This window comes from Bos taurus, chromosome 2, assembly GCF_002263795.3.
Source record: "Bos taurus isolate L1 Dominette 01449 registration number 42190680 breed Hereford chromosome 2, ARS-UCD2.0, whole genome shotgun sequence".
NCBI classification, from domain to species: Eukaryota; Metazoa; Chordata; class Mammalia; order Artiodactyla; family Bovidae; genus Bos; species Bos taurus.
The window spans coordinates 118825380-118846810 of NC_037329.1; positions in this window are offsets into that span (position 1 = coordinate 118825380).

The following is a 21431-nucleotide window of genomic DNA, read 5'->3' on the forward strand; positions in this document are numbered from 1 at the left end:
GTGGTTAATTTTGTGCCCTGCCCCCTCAGTGGGGAGGGGGCCCAGGGGAATGCAGATGGTGGAAGTTGGGAGTTGAGAATGCACTGAAGCCTGTTACCCAAACAGGAAGGGGTGAGTAGCAGCAGGGGTGAGGACAACCCCTAACTCAAGTGAGTGAGTGCACAGAGCACCTGGGTGACCCGCTCGCCTCTAAGAAGGGGCCAGGCTTGAACCAGCAGGACAGCCCTGGGGGAGGCAGGTCCGCCTGCAACAGCACAGGTGGGATTGAGCAAGAAGGTGTGGGGGGGGGGCGGGGTGGGAGGAAGGGGAAGGCAGGTTGCCAGGAATCCCAGAGCCCACCCACCACCTCCCAATCCCAGGATTTCCCTTCCTGAGTAGACACTGGGAGACTTGGAGAGGGTGCCCTGGGTTGCCAGGATCCTTCTCTGGGCAGTCAGCTTTTGGGAAGAAGAATGCTGGTTTCTGCTGGGGTGGGGTGGGGTCCTGCTGCCATCTGGCCTGCAGAAAAGGGACCCACAGACACGGTGGGGAGACCAGGGACCCCGAGACTGCTGCGTCCGGTCAGCCCAATTCTCTGAAGACATTTAGCTCCTTTTTCTGGCATATTAATCAGGCCCCCTTTGGTTGTAAATGTCAGACAACCTAACCCCAAGTGGCCTGAGCAAAAGGAGCGTGTACGGACTCCAGTAAAAGTCAAGAGAGAGTTCAGTCCAGATGTGGTTTGTTCCCTGGGTGTAGGCCGTGCCCCCAGAGCCCGTTTCTCTCCGTCTGCATTGTTGTGTCAGTTCCGTGTTCAGGCAAGTTCATCCTTCAAGGTGCACCAGCCATAGCCACCCCCAACCCCACCACCTCTGAAGTCAAGTCTGGCTGGGAAAGGCAGCCTGTCCCCGAAGCAGAAGGCCCCTGATCGGGCTCTGATTAGGTCTGGGTCCCTCCTGGAACTGCACTCTAGCCAGGGCAATGCGGTGCTCTGATTGGCCAGGCTAGCCCTACACAACCACCTTTGGAACTGAGGGTCAGCTCCACAGAAACTACGAGGGCTGAGAGCAGGGAAGAGACCAAACAGCGTTTTGGTAACCTTTAACCAAAGGAAATGGAAGTGCGTGCTAGGCAGCTACAAACAGCAGATACTGATGCCAGGTAGGTTTGGACCTGCGACCAGGGCCTTGGTGCTGGCCTCCCACTCCTGCCTCTTTCCCTTCCACCTCCACCGTTTCACCAACATGGAAGTAGCGGGGAGCTGAGGATTTCCAGCTGCTTTGAGCCCCAGACCCCTGGTGGTCAGATTCCCCCCAGCAGTGGTGACCTCGCATTACTCCCCTTCCACCCAGGGAAATGTAGAGTCAGTGCTGACTGTCACAGTAATTAGGGGATACTATGGGCCACTAGTGGTGACGGCCAACAACACAATGCACGGGACAGTCCCACACAATAAATAATTATCCCACCCCAAAACGCCAACAGCATCCTCCTTGGCAATCAGCACCACTGGGTTCACCCCAGATACTCTGCTGTGCTGGTCTAGCCTTGGGTCTCACAGTACTTATCATGGACCACAGGCATCACTCTTAAAGAATGGGAAGCCCTCCCCCATGAGAACAGCCACGTTCCGAGAGTCCCCCATCATCCTGCTGTGTGGCCTTGTTGTCCATCTCCCCCACACCACCACTCTCCCCTCCCCCCGTTAGGTCCTGGAGGCAGAGACCAGGTGTTTTCCTCTCTCGAATCCTTCCCAGAACATAAAAGAATCTCGTGAGTGAATAGGCCTGCCACCATTAGGACCATTTTTGAACAAACAGATTTGGCTTGGGTCATTGTATTCAGAGTGGTTTGTAAATGTAATCATGGGATTGAACTAGAGTTGACCCTTGAACAATTCAGGTTTGAACTACACAAATCCACTTGTACACAGATATTTTTCAACAGTAAATGCTGCAGTACTACATGGCTCATGGCTGATTGAATGTGAGGATGCCGAGCAAGCGCAGATAGAGCAGCCAACTATAAATTAACTCAGATAACCCCTCATGTTGTTCAAGGGTCAGATGTATTTTAATTACTGCCAATTTCAAGCGATAGCTCTGTGAGTGCCAAGTCACTTCAGTCGTGTCCAACTCTGTAACCCTATGGACTGTAGCCCACCAGCCTCCTCTGTCCATGGGAATCTCCAGGCAAGAATACTGCAGTGGGTTGCCATGCCCTCCTCCAGGGGATCTTCCTGACCCAAAGATCGAACCTGCGTCTCCTCGCCTCCTGCACTGCAGGCAGATTCTTTAGCACTGAGCCACCGGGGTAGCCAAGGTAGCTCCAAGAGGTGCTTTTGAAGTTTAGAACTAGAGAGAAGTAGAACCAAATATATTTGTAAACATAGTGCAATAACTAAGGTTGTCATGGCTGTGAGCTTGTAGACAGCGTGGTTGAGGCTAGACTTGAGGATTTAGCATCTTCAACAGGCTGGACTCAGACCTCAACTCTGAATATGGTCTCCAGACCACGGGTTGGTTCTTCTTGGGAAAATCAGGTCTGTCCCACTGGAGCAATCCATCCAAGGGTGGGAATGAGAGTAGAAGAAGGAAAAGGTGGAACCAAGTCCAGAAAGCCCCATCCTCCAGCACTTGCCTGTCTGGTCCACCCAGCTCATTGGTTCCAGGAGCCTAGGACCAAGTGAAAGGTGCTGAGCTTTCAGATACTACTGTGGCCTTTATCCATCCCATTGCCACCTCCAGAGGACAACACTGTCCCACTGGTCATGAAGCATGGTGGGTTATAGGTACAGATCGTTAGTAACTATGATCCAGAAAACTGAACTGACAAATCCATCCATAAAATTCATGAGAAACGCCTAAGTACAGCCTCTTCCAACTCCTGCCTAGGGTCTCGGGCTCACTGTCGTGTCAGGCAAGGCAAGTTGTAACCCAGTGGAGCAAGGACAGCTTTTCACACTGCCGTTGCAAGTTGTGGCTTTACCAGGAAATTCAGGCAAATCCTGTGTCCCCAGGAAACTCCTCTTCTGTATATGTAGAAACAGCATATACATAAATAATACGCAGATTATATACGTGATCACACCTCGCACAACCATAGAGACTCGAAGCAGGGATTTGAATCAACAAAGTGCCCTTGTCAGCATCCCAAGATGCATTCCTGGCCAAAGCCAGGAGGAACTGAGCCATGAACTAACAGAAGGAGTGGGACCAAGAGCCTTGAGGCACCTCCTCGCTAGACGTGTAGCATTGCTGGCTGACAAGGAGGAAGCTCTCCAAGAAAGAGGACCGCTTGGTCCCAGCTGCAGGGTTGAAGCAAGAAAGCCAAGCTCAGACTCCTCCAAGAGAGAGAACTAAAAGTCTATACAAGTCTGGGGTGACCAACCCCAGTTGAGTACATAAAAGAGACACACAGGAAGGCCCACCTGTCTTCCGCTGGACTCAGGGTGAAGAGTCTGGGATGCCTGATTCCATGAAAACGCTGAACACCCTCACTGGATTCTCCTATATGCCCTTCTCCTCCACCTCACTCCATTTTTCTGCCCTTCTCTTGCATGCCCACCTCCAGTGCTCTAGTGAACTGCTTTTACCATGTTCTGGGGAATCTGATTATACCCCCAAAATGGTGTTTGGATTGCAGTCTGCTGGAGAATGGCACTGGGGTGTGGTTTTATCTGCAGGTGTGGTTGGAGGTGATTTTAATGTGCTGATGAGCCATCTTCAGAGACATAGTGTATATGGAAGGTTCCAGAGACTACAGTTGCTCAAAGAGCCTGGGGCTCCCAGCAGGCCCTTGGCTGAGCCCTGGGAGTTGGATAATGCTGACTGTCTCATCCTCCAGGGATGACGGATCATTTGGGGTATATTTTGGACCTTTGGGAATGGCATCCCATCATATCAGTGTCTTCTAGGAGTATCTGAGGTTACACATGTAGTTTTGTTGTTCAATCACTATGACTCTTTGCGACTCCATGGACTGCAGCACACCAGGCTTCCCTGTCCTTCACTACTTCCCTGAGTTTGCTCAGATGTGTGTCTGATGAGTCAGTGAGGCCATCCAACCATCTCATCCTCTGTTGCCCCTTCTCTTCCTGCCCTCAATCTTTCCCAGTATTAGGATCTTCTCAAATGAGTCAGTTCTTCGCATCATGGCCAAAGTATTGGAGTTTCAGCTTCAGCATCAGTCCTTCCAATGAATATTCAGGACTGATTTCCTTTAGGATGGACTGGTTGGATCTCCCTGCAGTCCAAGGGACTCTCAAGAGTTTTCTGTAACACCACAGTTCAAAAGCATCAATTCTTCAGCACTCAGCTTTCTTTATAGTCCAACTCTCACATCCATACTTGACTACTGGAAAAACCATAGCTTTGATTAGACAGACCTTTGTTGGCAAAGTAATGTCTCTGCTTTTTAATATGCTGTCTAGGTTGGTTATAACTTTTCTTTCAAGGAGCAAGCGTCTTTTAATTTCATGGCTGCAGTCACCATCTGCAGTGATTTTGGAACCCAAGAAGATAAAGTCTGTCATTGTTTCCATTGTTTCACCATGTATTTGCCATAAAGTGATGTGACCAGACGCCATGATCTTAGTTTTTTTGAATGTTTAGTTTAAAACTAAAGCCAGCTTTTTCATTCTCCTAGATTTCACTTTCATCAGGAGGCTCTTTAATTCGTATTCTGTAAGGCTGGTGTCATCTGCACATCTGAGGTTATTGATATTTCTCCCGGCAATCTTGATTGCAGCTTGTGCTTCATCCAGCCTGGCATTTCGCTTGATATACTCTGCACAGAAGTTAAATAAGCAGGGTGACAATATACAGCCTTGACCTATTCCTTTCCCAGTTTGGAACCAGTCCATTGTTCCATGTCCAGTTCTGACTGTTGCTTTTACACATGTAGACACCTCAGCAACTTGACCCCAAGTGCACACTCAGGAGTTGAAACAAGAATTGGGACAGCAACCTCAGAGGGTCTTTCATCTTTCCAAGAGGATACACCCAACAGGCCCTGGGGTGGGGTGGAAGTGGAGGAGGGTGTTGCTAAAACACCCGCATCTTTCTCACTGTGACCTCTAGGGGGAGCCTCCTGCTTCCTCCAGCTAAGAACCCACAATGAGGACCCTTACTGGGACCAATTCCTGGCCCTGAGTTTGAGCAAGCTCCTGGAGTTGGTGATGGACAGGGAAGCCGGGCCTGCTGCAGTCCATGGGGTCTCAAAGAGTTGGACACGACTGAGCAAATGAACTGAACTGAGGCTTCAAAGCCTCCTTCCTCCTCAAGGCTTTCTCACTCAGCCTCTCCAGAGCTGGAAGAAGACGAGCATGGGGTGGGGCCAAAGGGAGCAAACGACAAGAGTCAGGTCTCCTGACCGCCCCTTGGTTCCCACAGGACCCCAGGGAAGTGAGAAGGGATGGGAAAGGAGCCCCTCTGAGTGTGGGGCTGAATCTCTTAGAAACACCAAACGGCTAGAGTCTGCCCCTCCCCAGCGTTGCCCACTGGGCTGCCCTGCCCCTCCCCACCAGGCCCGGTCCTCCAGGGAAGAGGAGGCTGCAGAGCACCAAACAGTGGCGGCCCTTGGCATTGAGAACAAGGTTGCGTGTTTATCTCATGCAAAGCAGCTCCCTGGAAACCTGCAGGGGGAGGTGACTCCACACACATCCCAGAGTCCTCCGCACTCTTGGCACACGCGCCGCCCCCACCGGCTCAGCCGCCTGATGCCCTGCACTCCTTTCTCTCCTCCCTTCTGTATCCTTCACATGGTACAACAAACATAGAAAGACTTCATTCACAGGCTCCAAGGCTCGGCCTTCTGTGGGAAGCTTTCTAAATATGCAAATTCCTCAGTATTGGATTTCTCTTTTCAAGTGTATTCTCACTGAGAGCCCTTAAGCAGATCAAGACTTTCCTGCGCAAAGGGCTCCTTAAAAATGATATCTGCGTGTAAAGGAGATGCTTCTGAAACTGCCAGGAAGCAGAACTTCCAGCTATCAAGTCAGGCCTGACCACGAAGGGAGGGAGACCAGTTTCTCAGAGCTTCGCAGGTGTGAAACCCTCACTTTTGATCTTTGTGCCCCACCCTCGCCTAGGCCTGGGCCCCTCTGTTCAGAGTTGCCCTGCACCAGTGCACATGTTAATCCTGGATAACTGGGAACTCAAAACAAGACGGCTGTCACTCACCAGAAGCTCAAATCCAGGGAGGAGGACAAGCCTTGAAATGAGCCAGCTCTCCACTTTCCAGAAGCCCAGCTCCCTTTACCCCCACAACCAGGAGGTTCGGGCCTCAGTGCCTCCTGGACAGAGCAGATCCGCCCTGGGGCAACTGTTGGGTCAGTAAGTATCGGGTGTTTTAAGGCTTGATATCCAGTCTGGGCTGCCCCCACGTTGGCATTTCCAAGAGTAGGTCTCTTCCCCTGAGCTTCTCCTCTGACCTTCACCCTCTTACCCTCTGACCAGGTGACCCCCAGGAGGGGGTGCCCTAATCTCCCTCTAGCCTCAGATGGGGTTTAAGCTGAAATAACTGAGGCAAACAAGATTCCTCTCTCCTGTTACGCCCTTTCCCAATGCCGCCAAAGAGATCACTTGGTTAAAATGGACATTTTTTCCCCTGATTATATAAGATTTCATGCCTATATTTGCCACCCGCTCTTGTCACTTCTCTTGGAAATTGTTCCATGCAATACATCATTTTTAACAGCTACATGAGGTGCTGTCATCTGACTGTTCCTTAACTGATCAAATGAGCCTCTGCAGGTTCCGCATATTGCTGGCTCCCAGTGCTAATCAGCGAATACTGGCTATGATGCCTGTCGGACTCACAGATGGGGAAGGGGGACCTAGCTGCATCTGGCTTAGCCAATAAGGGAAACAGTGGCTCATGATCTGTAGAGTCTACTGATCAAGCAGGCTCTGGGGTGGGCTTAATCCAAAGATCCCATTTCTTTCTTTTTCTCCACTCTGCCTTCCATGAAGTTAGCTTCGTACTAAGACTCCTTGAGGTTGTAAGACGGCTGCCAATAGCACCTGTTACCAAATCAAACTTGAGTCTACTTGCCTGCGCACAGTAAAGGCAATCTACCACCATGAGGCTGTGGTGCAGGAAAGTGCAGTGTTCATTGTAAGGTACCAGACAAGGAGTCTGGGGCAGCTAATGCTCAATGAACCTGTGCGGACATAGGGCACCACATTCTCACAAGTTTGGAGTGGAAGCTGTCAACATAGTCTATAATATCTCCTTGCTAACAATTTTAGTTGCCCACTTACATATATACTCTTATTATCCTAATCATTAACTGCTCAGTTTTGTACTTGGGAGGAGCCCTGCTGTGTTCTGCTCAGTTTGAATATGGCTGATTCTCTGTTTAAATTCTTACCAGCTCTCCTGGCTCAACTGGCTATTTTTGCCACTACATGTTCACATTCTTTGAATCATTAATTCTTGAGCCAGGCTCTTGTGACTCAGGGGAGGCCTAGGTGACTACAGCTTTTCTACAAACAAGAGGCAGGCAGAGAGTATGGGGAAGGAGTCTGTCCCAGGAAGGTCCCATGGCCTGACACACCCAGGACCATGAAGGGTGACAGCGTATTTTACCCATAAATGTGCCATATTTGTTTTGAGCTAAAAACACTTAAAGCACAGATGATGCAAGAATGGCATCCTAATCTCCCCTTTCCTTCCTGAAAATAGGAAATTAAAAACTCCCATATGAAAGAAGCCTTCCAAGTACCAGAAAGAAAGTAATATTCTTATCAAGGACAAAACTGACAGTTGGGACTGAGAGAATTCTATACAAACAGGCTTTGTTAAAATAATTCTTACCTTCCTTTAGCCTCCCCACACAGTTCAGTAACTTTTCCACAATTGCCTGTCTTTTTTAAACTAATATAAAAGCATATATGTTTTTCTGTTTTTGGGGGGTGTTCATTTCCTTATAAGGGTTCCAATGTCATATAACATTCTTAGAAATTTGTATGTTTTCCTCTTGTTAATCTGTCTCATGTCAGTTTACATCTCAAGCCCAGTCGAAAAACCCTAAGAGGGTGCAGGGAAAAGGTTGCCTCCCTGACAGTTGCAATATGTCTTTGTCAACATCCAGAAAGGGCCCACAAGCCTGTGCCTTTCCCAGCATTCCAAGCAGCAGTCCTATAATTTACTCTAATTGGACCCCTTTGAGTCACAAACCACCAGTGATGGAGACCAGGGGAGTGGAATGTGCTGATTGTCTTAGACCTCCCAGGGGCCACCTACAGATTCGGGTTGAATTAGCTTCCCCTGAAGTGAGTAGATTGCATGAGAGAAGGCATATGATCTGAGTGAAAATTAGGTTGTTTTAGTAAAGAAGCTTATTTAGTAAGGGCTTCCCTAATAGCCCAGTTGGTAAAGAATCCGCCTGCTTCGCAGGAGACCCTGGTTCAATTCCTGGTTCAGGAAGATCTACTAGAGAAGGGATAGGCTACCCACTCCAGTGTTCTTGGGCTTCCCTTGTGGCTAAGCTGGTAAAGAATCCACTTGCAATGCAGGAGACCTGGGTTGGGAGGATCCCCTGGAGAAGGGAAAGGTTACCCACTCCATTATTCTGACCTGGAGAATTCCAGGTCGCAAAGAGTCTGACATGACTGAGTGACTTTCACTTTCAGTAAGGAAGCATGGAATGCTGAGGAGATGATCAACATGTACATTCTCAGTATTGGTTTTTTCCTTTTTTAACACGTCACCTACTGATGGATATAATAATGTGCGTGTTGGCTCAGACAGTAAAGAATCTGCCTAACAATGCAGGAGACCTGGGTTTGATCCCTGGATGGGAAAGATCCCTTGGAGAAGGGAATAGCAATCCACTCCAGTATTCTTGCCTGGAGAATTCCATGGACAGAGGAGCCTGGTGGGTTACAGTCCATGGGGATGCAAAGAATTGGACATAACTGAGCAACAGACACTTTCACTTTCACTGATGAAGATACACATTTTCCCAGTCTTTCACTCTTAAAAACAGTACTACCATGAACATCCTTAAACATACACACCCTTTTGCACAGGATCCCCAATACCATCTTCAAGCTTGCAGTATACTTCTCTCTCCATGTTTGAGGCCCCAAGAACAAGCTGCCTGACACCTTCACTGTCATGGCCTGAGGAACAAAGACAGAAATGAGTCAGGGTGGCTGTCCAGGAAAAAGTGAGGCCTGATTCTCACTGCACAGAAGCCAATTATGGCCAGGGTGTACTCCCCGAGGGCCAGAAATCCTGGTCAGAGACCTTCATTGGTGCAACTGCCATGTGTTTTTAGACTAATTCTGTGAAGTACAAAGACTAATTAGCTCTCTGATACACACCTGACAAATAACAGTGAGACAGAGACAGAAAACAGCAATGCTGTCTCATTCAAAAAGTTGATGGGAGGGCTTCCCAGGTGGTCCAGTGGCTGAGACTCTGTGCTTCCTATGCCAGGGGGCCCCAGGTTTGATCCCAGGTTTGATCAGGGAACTAGATCCCATATGCTGCAACTAAGAGTTTGAATTTGGAAAAAAAAAAAAAAAAAAACCAAAAAATAATGCTGCAGTTAAAAGATCTTGCATACTGCAACTGGTAACAACTAAACAAATATTTAAAAACAAAAAACAGGGACTTCCCTGGTGGCATAGTGGAAAAGAATCTGCCTGCCAATGCAGGAGACGCAGGTTCAATTCCTGGTCCAGGAGAATCCTGCATAATGCAGAGCAACATAGTCCATGTGCTACAACTACTGATCCTGCGCTCTAGAGCCCACGCGCCACAAGTACGCAGCCTGCAAGCTGCACTGGTTGAAGCCTGTGTGCCTAGAGCCCATGCTCTGCAACAAGAGAAGCCACTGCAATGAGAAGCTTGCGCTCCGCAACGAATAGCCCCTGCTTGCCATAACTAGAGAAAGCCCACCAAAGCAGTGAAGACCCAGCACAACCATAAATAAATAAATAAAATTATTTTTTAATAGAACTTTGAAAGAAAACAAAAAACAGAACAACAGCCAAAAAAAAAAAATTGAGGGGAAAGAGGGACATACAATCCATAGCTATAACAAAAAAAACTTTCTACATACTGATTTAGTCATACCTCACACATTTTGGTGTTTTATTTTTACTTTTACTCAATTAAAAATATTTCCTAACTTTACTTGTTTTCATTTGCCCCACGGGCTACTTAGAAAGTGTCCCATATATTTGAGGAATTCCTAGATATTTTATTGATGACTAATTAAATACCTCAGATACTGTACCTGTGTGTTTTCAACCCTTTGAAATTGATTGAAGCTGGGGGATGAGTCTATCATAGTGAAAGTGCTACATGTTTTTTTTTAATACAATCTGACAATCTCTATTTTTCACATAAAAGTATTTCGTTCATTGATGTAAATAATTATTAATATGGTTAGATTTCAGTTTACCGTATTGGTTTAGTTTTCTGTTTATCCCATCTGTCCTTTTTTTCTATTCATCTCTTCCCTGAGTATATTTAGTCTGCCATTTATTTCATCTATTTTTTTAGCCAAACTTCTTGGTGTTGTTTCTAGTGTTTTGTTTTGTTTTTTCTAGAAACTGGAACATTCATCTTTAACTTACCCATGTTATGATCTCAAGCCTGCCTACCACCACCTGCATGCTACCTCCTACATGTGAACTGTCTGTCCCTCAGTCACAGCATTTTTCCAGTCACAGAAGCTATTCATTCATGCATTCATCTATCAGGTACACTTAATGAGCACCAGGATATTGCAGGAAGGAGGTGCTAGTTCTCAAACGAACTGTAAATGGAAAAGGATATGTTTCCTTCTGGGCTTCCCCAGTGGCTCAGCTGTATAGAATCCACCTGTAATGTATGAGAAACAGGAGATGCAGGTTCAATCCCTGGGTCAGGAAGATCCCCTGGAGGAGGGCGTGGCAACCCACTCTAGTGTTCATGCCTGGAGAATCCCATCAACACAGGAGCCTGGCAGGCTACGGTCCGTAAAATCGCAGAGTTGAACACGACTGAAGCAACCAAGCACGCATGGTTCCTTCCACCACCAGAAGTGACAAGGCAGTGCAATCATTATCTCTAAGACCAATATGAAATGATGCTGTCACTGGAGAAAGTAAGGCCATTACAAGGATGAAGGCAGACTCTCCTCAATCATGTCCCAAGCAGTTCCAGTCAGCTCGACTTGAATGCAAACAAGTCAAGCTTCCTATACAAAATTATTACCTGAGAACAGGCAGAAGTCATTGAACTAGGAAAGCCAGAATGATTATGGGTGACTTGGAGCCAATTTTCCACACTGGTATATCTGAGGATGGTTTAAGAGCATCTTTAAAATGATGATTGAGAGGATTTTCAAATCATAAGACCAGTGCACAAGATCTGTATGTGTCAGGCTGTGCACAGAGGTGCTTTTTATAATGGCATGCTGCTGCTGCTGCTGCTAAGTTGCTTCAGTCGTGTCCGACTCTGTGCGACCCCATAGACGGCAGCCCACCAGGCTTCCCCATCCCTGGGATTCTCCAGGAAAGAACACTGGAGTGGGTTGCCATTTCCTTCTCCAATGCATGAAAGTGAAAAGTGAAAGTGAAGTCGCTCAGTCGTGTCTGACTCCAGCGACCCCATGAACTGCAGCCTACCAGGCTCCTCCGTCCATGGGATTTTCCAGGCAAGAGTACTGGACTGGGGTGCCATTGTCTTCTCCATTATAATGGCATAAAAGTCCCCAATTCAAACTACCACACAATTGCACTCATCTCACACGCTAGTACAGTAATGCTCAAAATTCTCCAAGCCAGGCTTCAGCAATATGTGAATCGTGAACTTCCAGATGTTCAGGCTGGTTTTAGATAAGGCAGAGGAACCAGAGATCAAATTGCCAACATCTGCTGGATCATGGAAAAAGCAAGAGAGTTCTAGAAAAACATCTATTTCTGTTTTACTGACTATGCCAAAGCCTTTGACTGTGTGGATAAACTGTGGAAAATTCTTCAAGAGATGGGAATACCAGACCACCTGACCTGCCTCTTGAGAAACCTGTATGCCGGTCAGGAAGCAACAGTTAGAACTGGACATGGAACAACAGATTGGTTCCAAATAGGAAAAGGAGTACGTCAAGGCTGTATATTGTCACCCTACTTATTTAACTTATATGTAGAGTACATCATGAGAAACGCTGGACTAGAAGAAGCACAAACTGGAATCAAGATTGCAAGGAGAAATATCAATAAGCTCAGATATGCAAATGACACCACCCTTATGGCAGAAAGTGAAAAACTAAAGAGCCTCTTGATGAAAGTGAAAGAGGACAGTGAAAAAGTTGGCTTAAAGCTCAACATTCAGAAAACTAAGATCATGGCATCCAGTCCCATCACTTCATGGGAAATAGATGGGGAAACAGTGGAAACAGTGGCTGACTATTTTTTTTTTTTTTTTGGCTCAAAAATCACTGCAGATGGTGATTGCAGCCATGAAATTAAAAGATGCTTACTCCTTGGAAGGAAAGGTATAACCAACCTAGACAGCTTATTAAAAAGCAGAGACATTACTTTGTCAACAAAGGTCCATCTGGTCAAGGTTATGGTTTTTCCAGTAGTCATGTATGAATGTGAGAGTTGGACTATAAAGAAATCTGAGCAGAGAAGAATTGATGCTTTTGAACTGTGGTGTTGGAGAAGACTCTTGAGAATCCCTTGGACTGCAAGGAGATCCAACCAGTCCATCCTAAAGGAGATCAGTCCTGGGTGTTCATTGGAAGGACTGATGTTGAAGCTGAAACTCCAATACTTTGGCCACCTGATGCAAAGAGCTGCCTCATTTGAAAAGACCCTGATGCTGGGAAAGATTGAGGGCAGGAGGAGAAGAGGACGACAGAGAATGAGATGGTTGGATGGCATCACTGACTCAATGGGTATGAGTTTGGGTAAACTCCAGGAGTTGGTGATGGACAGGGAGCCCTGGCGTGCTGTGGTTCATGAGGTCGCAAAGAGTCGGACATGACTGAGCAACTAAACTGAAAAATCCCCAACATTAGGGTACTGATTGAAATAAAGTATGGTTAATCATGGGCTTCCCCGGTGGCTCAGATGGTAAAGAACTTGCCTGTAATGCAGGAGACGCCAGTTGGATCCCTAGGTCAGGAAGATCCCCTGGAGGAGGGTATGGCAGCCCACTCCAGTATTCTTGCCTGGAGAATCCCATGGACTGAGGGGCCTGGAGGGCTACAATCCATGAGGTTGCAAGAAGAGTTGAACATAACTGAAGCAACTGAACATGTACATACGCACGGTTAATCATATATATGGGACTTCCGAGGTAGCTCAGTGGTAAAGAATCCATCTGCCAATGCAGGAGACATGAGTTCAATCCCCAGGTCAGGAATATCCCCTGGAGAAGGAAATGGCAACCCACTCCAGTATTCTTGCCTGGGAATTCCCATGGATAGAGGAGCTTGGCGGACTATAGTGCATGGGGTCACAAAAGAGTCAGACACGATTTAGCGACTAAACAACAACAAATTACATATACGTGACACTATTTAGCCTTTTGAAATGACAGTGTCCGTCTATAGATGTTGACATGGAAAGATATCCACAATATATGGTCCAGGGAGAAAAGCAGGTACTCGAACACTGCGTGGTGCCATCTGCATGAATAGTTAATGGTAGAGCAGACCTATGGTAGGAGTCATGGCAACCCACTCCAGTGTTCTTGCCTGGAGAATCCCAGGGACGGGGGAGCCTGGTGGGCTGCCATCTATGCGGTCGCACAGAGTCGGACATGACTGAAGCGACTTAGCAGCAGCAGCAGGAGTCATGGACCAGGGATTGTGTCTGGTTTTGAATATTGTCATATTCTAGGGCATGACACAGGGATTTACATATTCTAGGCCATCAATAAATATGTGTTAAATATAATCAAGATTTTGTTAAAAACCTTGAAGGTTAACCCCCTACCTGTTAATAATAGAATAGCGGGTGATTTTTTTTTCTTTTTTTATTGTCTTTATTGTCCGTTCTTTTTCTGCAAGAAATATGCTGAGAAGAGGACTGACCGCTGCCTTCAGAATTACACCGTAATGAATACATACATTCCTCTGTAAGCACACACTGGGTTTTCAGGTCCCTGTTGTCTGTGTTGCTGCCTGAGAGAGATGGAGGCCAGTGGAGGCTCTAATGAAGCTTTAGTGACTGCATTTTGTTCTTCTTAAGTTTGCCTCGCAGACAAGCTAGTGACTTTCTGATGTTAATCTACCAGATCCATGACCAGAGCGGGGAAAAGTGCTTAAAAACTCAAAATTCTTAGAATTCTTCCTGAGGATTATAAGGCTCCATGAGGACATGAGTTTCTGAATCCCATTCCACTATCCAAGCAATAAAGATAAGTTCATAACTATTATGTCACATGTCAAGTAAACATCAGATGGAAGAAGAGGAGTTTTGAAAGACTGCAAGTGGGTAAAAATTCTTTCTACTGCAGGAATCACAGAAATGGTAACACAATGATTATTCTCAAAGGCTGAAATAGAAACTTTCATCTCAATAAAACCCCTGAGCTTCCCAGATTAGAGAATGGCACAGAGTTCAGGATAAGCCCAAGTGAAAACATTTGAGATATTTTATGTGTATCTTTATTTTGATCCTGCTCTGACTAAAAAATAGAGAAAAAAAATTTAAGCTTGCTTGCGAAATACATTAATAAAATATTTTTTAAGAAGTCACAGATGCTATTGGGAAGAAGAGAGAATTAGCTTAGGAGAAATAATGTGAAGCCAGGGATAAGGTTGATACACAAAATGCTTGTAATGAAAGTTCTACACAGTTGCTAGTTACGAGCCACAGTTTGAGCTTCCTAGTAGCCCATACAAAGAAAGAAACAAGACCAGCTGTTTTACTCAGGATGTCTGTGAGTTTAGAAACAATCACGTGCTTAATTCCAAGACCAGAAAGGCATCTCTTCCATGTGTTTTCATAGGGAACAAGGGGTCCCATCGAACACACAGATCTGTCAATGGAACACATGTTTCCATGCACTCACTGAGCCCATCTTTTTGAATCCTTGATCCATCCCTCTGGGAAAGAGAAGTTCCAGCCAGGATCTGGTCTGAGCAAGAAATGTTACAATAAGATTCATATTTAGTGGTCAGCTTATCTTACACCAGTCCCCCTGTGAACATTGATCATGAAGTCACTGATGTCCATATGCTCAAACACATATGTCCTAGATCTTATCAATTAGGGGACTAAGGGGAGGCTGAAAATGCACAGAATGAGACGTATAGGTAGAGGAGCAGGAAGTCCGTGGTGAGTGCTGGCCCTCAGGTCCACCCCATGGACACAGCTGACCTTCTATTTGATATTCTGTAAAGTGGAGCTTGCTCTGAGTCTTAACTGAGGAATGGAGATGACGCCTGTGAATACTGTCCTTTCATCCCCTCTGATCTCGAGGTGCCTGGCAGGGAAAGTGTGCCTGGTTGCTGAAATCTGTACATTCATGATGTCCTGGAGAGGTATGGTCTCATTCTACTTTTAGAGCTCCCCTGGTACCGTTAGAGCTTCCTGGCCACTCGTGACCAGCATCATCCTACCATAAAGCTGGATCTGGAGAGACTCAGGCTCAAGCTCCAAGTTGATACAACCAGGTGGATTTTTTTTCTCATTCTTTTATTTTTTTCAATTATAAAAGTATGGCAATACATTTAAATGAGACTTGGAAAATATAGAACAAAGTTACATACAGTTCCACTATATATTACAATTATTTTTGAGTAGATAAATTAAGATTTTTTAATTGGAATTTCAATATCAAACTCTCAAAAATTAATAGAATATACAGAGAAGTAGAAGGATATAGTAGACCTAAAAAGCATCATGAACCAATTCAACATGATTAAGATTTATACAATTTTCACACAACAGCAGGATACAAACTCTATTCAAGTTCCCATAGACTGTAAACTAGGAGACACTGGAACATATCCAGGGTGCAAGAATTTCATGGTCTAAAGGTATTGAAATCCTACAGAGTCTGACTAGGTGGATTTTTAAAGGAAGACCAAGTTGAGTGGCTTTGAAGTTCTTACAGCACAGTTCAGCTGTTGTTCACTCCCTGCCCCACCGAGCCTCAGATGTGGACACAGCCTCCTGGAGCCGCCTGGAAGCCATGGCCCCGGCAGCGGGTGCAGATACCCTCTTTGAGGGTGCAGGTCGAGGCTGCTTTTTGCCAACGCTGTGCTAAAGATGCAGACGTGCAAGCCCTGCTCAGGGAGCCTGTCAGCTGCTCCTGGATGCTAATTAAGCAGGGTGGGCTAGCGTGCACCCTTCACCCAGATGTCCTTTCAGCTGTTGCTCTCGGGTCTTCTATCATGAGCCCCTCAGTGGATGTGTGGGGCTGGGATGGGGTAGAATGGCAGAAATGTGGCTAGGTTTCTGCTGATGGAGGGGGTGCCTCTGTGCCCTTCCCCCATCCACCCAGATAGTGCAGGTGTGCCCTGAGGGCCTGCCCACCACTCCCCCTGACACCGCTGTACCATCGTGGGCCCCTCGGGAGCACTACAGGGGCTTAAGTCAGGGTTTCTGGTTCAGCGTCCTCTCCCAGGCTTCTTAATGAACCTTCATTAGACCCTAGAGTTCAGGTAAGGCTGAGATGCTTAACCCCCAGAAGAACACCTGCTGTCCCAGAGATCTGTACTCCCAGTGCCCTAATGGGAACCAGTGCTGGCCAGGGAGAACACAAAGGGGAGCATAACATGCCACCCGAAAGTGTGCCACTTTGGTGTGTGGATTATTTTGAACTGAAGGCGATTAAGACCTTGAAAACTTAGGAAAACCTTTTTACCTCTTCTTTAACTGCCTGAAAAGTGAACACGTTAGTCGCTCAGTTGTGTCCAACTTCTTGTGACCCCATGGACTGTAGCCCACCAGGCTCCTCTGTCCAGGTGATTCTCCAGGCAAAAATAGTGGAGTGGGTTGCCATTGTCCTTCTGACCCAGGATCTTCCTGACCCAGGGATTGAATCTGCTTAGCAGGCAGATTCTTTACTGTCTGAGCCATCAGGGAAGCCTAAGAGATTTTTGAAAGGAAGCTTGTATCAAAAAGACAGCTCTTACCAGAGATAACTTTTTTCTAATCTGAGAGACTTACCGGCCTGGGTAATATCTGATGCCAACCATCTGCTCTTCCCATCTTCCTATGAATGGCCCTCATCCTCCTCTGGCACCCCAGACCCCTAACCCTTTCCTCAGCTCAGGATGGCAGCAAAGCCTCAATTGGCCAACTGCCTTTGTATCTTCTGTCTTTGTGGGGCTCCAGTATGCACGTAATTTGTTTTTCTCCTATTAATTTGTCATCTGTCAACTTAATTATTACACCAGCCAAAGAATCTAGAATGGAGGAAAAGAATCCTTTTCTTCCCCAGCAATGAGGAGATGAGCTTCTAGCACAAGGGAGGGAGGGGAAGGAGGAAGGAAGAAAAGACTGGGATGAAAAAGAGGGAGAAGAGAAGAGAAAGAGGTGCCAGCAACTCAATCAACATTACTCCTTGATTTCTAAATCAGCACTTTTCTATCACTCCTCCTCCCAAGCTCTACTTGAGCAAATACGTGTGCTAAGTCGCTTCAGTCGTGTCTGACTCTTTGTGACCCCATGGACTGTAGCCCACCAGGCTCCTCTGTCCATGGGATTTTCCAGGCAAGAATAGTGGAGTGGGTTGTCATGCCCTCCTCCAGGGGATTTTCCTGACTCAGGGATAGAACCCAGGTCTCCTGCATCTCCTGCATTGCAGGTGAATTCAGTACCACTGAGCCACCGGGAAGCTGAGCAAATATAAAGAAGCAAATTGTTTCAGAAATCCTAGTTTCACTTTATGTCTCCATTGCTAAACCAGAGACATAAGAGCAAGCCTGTTTGTTTCATGATTTTTAGGGCATGAACAGAGGGAAGGAAGAAATACTCTTGGCAGCCTACCGCTTTCTCTAAGGCCTTCGTAATTTCCTGTTAATTTAAGACCTGAACCTTTGCCAGGTAAATAACACAGGTAAAGATAAACTTCACTGGCCCTGGACTCTGACCTTTGTTGAACGCCCCGCCCCCTCTCCAATCTGGCCTCCATCCCACCGCTGGGAAGTTTGGAACTGTTACCTGGAAATTTTGAGCAGAGAACAAATAGCTGAAGAGACAGAGCATATTGATTTTAGACCAGTGAAAGTATAAAAACACCAGCACATTTGAGAGTTCCTCTCCAGTCAGCTGATAAGTTTCCCTCTCTTTCTCAAAAAGGTAACCCAATGGAGTCAATTTCCCTTCCACGTTCTTGATAGGGCTCCCACCCACTCTGCCACCTCCCAGCTTATACCCACCCAGGCTGTACTTTGCCAGCATTGCACAGAACAATTTACTTAGACAAGAGTAATTTAAATAAGTATTTAATCACTTTTTCTCCCTATTGTTGAGCACACCTATATTTCTCTTCTTGTTGGAAGGCTTCCTCTAACAGTGATTTCAAAGAGGGGCTGTATATGATAAAGGGGTTATACCCTTTATATAGCTGATAATCTAGCTAAAGATCAAAATCTAGGTTCCAAGTTCTTTCTCTTTGATACTTTAAAAATATCATTCAACTATTTTCTTAAATCCAGTGTTACTGTTTAGAAATCTGAAGGCAATTGATTTTTGTTCCTTCCTCACCCCTCCGCTACCCTGTTGCCTGGAGCATAGAGGTAATGGCTGGAGCTTTCGCTGCCAGTTTGAATCATGAGGACAAGATGGAGGAATAGTGATCCAGAATGAAACCTGTGTCTTCAAAGACCCAGTAAAACAGAGCTACAACATCAGCCATGAACTATCCATCTTTAAACTTCTACAACAGAGAGAAATAAATGTTCATTGTGTTTATACAGTTATGTGTAGTCCGTGTCATTAGCAGCTAAAATGAATCTGATTTCATGTATTGATTAAATCTGCATTAGCTTATACTTTCCAGAAATCTGATTAATTTTCTCAGTGAGTTCCTGTTCACCAGATATCAGCTATCTTGGCTGGCAGCGGGTAAATATGAAAGGGACTGAAATTTAGGGTTTATCTTGAGCTCCCTCCTAGTGAGCTCAAGGAATATGAGTGGGCATAGGAATGGCCTCTGGCATGACAGTGGGAATTTGGCAACTCCCCATGTGCCACCACGCTCCACCCCCATCAGGGGACTTGTGGGCACATTCTCCCCGCACGACTCTTTTCATGAGCCAGGCCTTGTGGTTGGAATGCCCTGTTCCCGCCAGGGGAAAGAAGGGACTGCTAGGCTGCAGGTCTGCTTGTCTGTACTTCTGCCCTCAGCCTGATGTTACCATCTGGGGCTGTTTTCAGTGCCATGGGAGGCGGGGTGGGGAGAGGCTGGAATTGGGCAATGATCCATGGAGGCCTCTGTGGGGTGAAAAGAACACATCACAAGGCGATCGATCACTCAGCCTATCCCTCTCCAGGGCACCCAGCTCTCATCTGGAAAGGGTTTCTGTGTCTCTCCCACACATGTGGCCTCCCCTGCTGCGGCCGCCAGGAAGGTAGGGTGGGGGAGGGCACATTTCATGGTTTTAGGTTTGTCTCTCGGTCTTCTTCAACCTCCCTCTCGCTTCCATAGCACCTTCAGGTCTGTATTCACGGGAGTGTGCCGACATCTCAGGCACATTACCATCTTGTCAGCCCTGCATTTTTTCATTGTACCAATCACCATCTGAAGCTGATATTTATACATGTATTTGTTTACGGTCTTTCTCTCGAAACCTCCACTAGATCTGCAGCTCCACAAAGGTTGTAATTTCGCCTGTTCACAGCTGTCTTCCCAGCACTGGGCACAGTGCATGGTAGAGATGCTTGATAAATCCAAATTGTTGACTGAATCACTGAGCTGGTGCTGGAGCACAACCTGATTCCAGCGCGGGGATTCCTGCTCCATATCTTGTGCTTTTCCCACCAAAGTCCCTGGATCTCCTGGGCAAAAATGGTGTAGAGAAGCAAGAGCTCATATTAACTAAGACCCCAACAATGATATTGGGTCCTTCCCGAAACACTGGCTGAAATCACTGCTGGATGATCAGACGTAGGGCAGGGCTCCTCTGTCCATGGAATCCTCACGGCTTGAGCTCAAGAAAGCTTTGTTTTAATTGAATAGACACACAAACTCTCCAGGAAGAGGTGTTTCAACATAACTACAGGGGGCAGGAAACAGGGTAACTACAAGAGCAGTTTGGGGGTTATATGGTGGAGGAGAGAATGGAATACTAACGTGTTCTTGGCTTAAAAGGGTCTTTGGTCTATACTGTCTCATAGAGGGCAGGTAAAGAGCCTTGACCAGCGCTGCCCAATGCCCTAGCCACTCATTTCGTGTGGCTATTTACACTTAATTAAAATGAAATAAAATCTAAAATTCAGTTTCTCAATAGCACTAGCCAGGGCTACTGATTTCCAGTGCTCCATAATAGCCACATATGGCTAGTAGCTATTGCACTGGACAGCTGTTGTTTAGTTGCTTAGCACTGTCCGACACTTCTGCAACCCCATGGACTGGAGCCCACCAGGCTCCTCTCTCTACAAGATTGACCAGGCAAGAATACTGGAGTGGGTTGCCATTTCCTCCTCCAGGGGATCTTCCCAACCCAGGGATCGAACCTGCATCTCCGGCATTGCGGGCAGATTCTTGACCGCCGAACCACTTCGGAAGCCATCACTGGACAGTACAGGTAATATATAAAACACTTTCATCATCACAGAATGTTCTGTTGGACAAAGCTGACTTAGACCCTCAGAATGAAAGGGAATTTATTCCTATTGCTGACCTGGCCTACTGACATTCTCTTGTCTTCCAGCCCATCCCCACGTCCCCAACACACACATAGATCAAAACAGCATCCCATCCCCCCAGACTTCCTGCTCCACAGGGAGCAACACTATCTGCCTTTACTTCCAGGGCCCTGCAGGTCATAGGATTTACTGAAACGATGAGCCCTCAATACGTTTTTGTTCAAGGCTGAAGGCCCCCAAAGTGAGTCAAGGACCGAAATAAAGGAAGAGACTCCTGCTTCCCTTCTTTTCTCACCTCTGGTGCCCACACACACACACACCCTCCCCAAATTCCAAAGCGGCAGTCAGGGACAGTCCCACCTCCAAAACTTCTGTCCCCACACCACGAGAATGCCTCAGAAATATCTGCTCCAGGTCTCAGACCAGTCTTGCTTGTGAAGGTACATTTGTTCACATGATAATTTTCTGTCTTACCCCACCTTCGACTCCTGTGCACTTAGCACAAGTGTGAGCTGCTCAGCCGTGTCTGACTCTTTGTGACCCCGTGGACTGTAGCCCACCAGGCTCCTCTGTCCGTGGAATTCTCCAGGCAAGAATCCTGGAGAGGGTGGCCGTTCCCTTCTCCAGTGCACCTAGTAGGTGTTCAGTAAATGTTGAATGAACCGCTCAGTT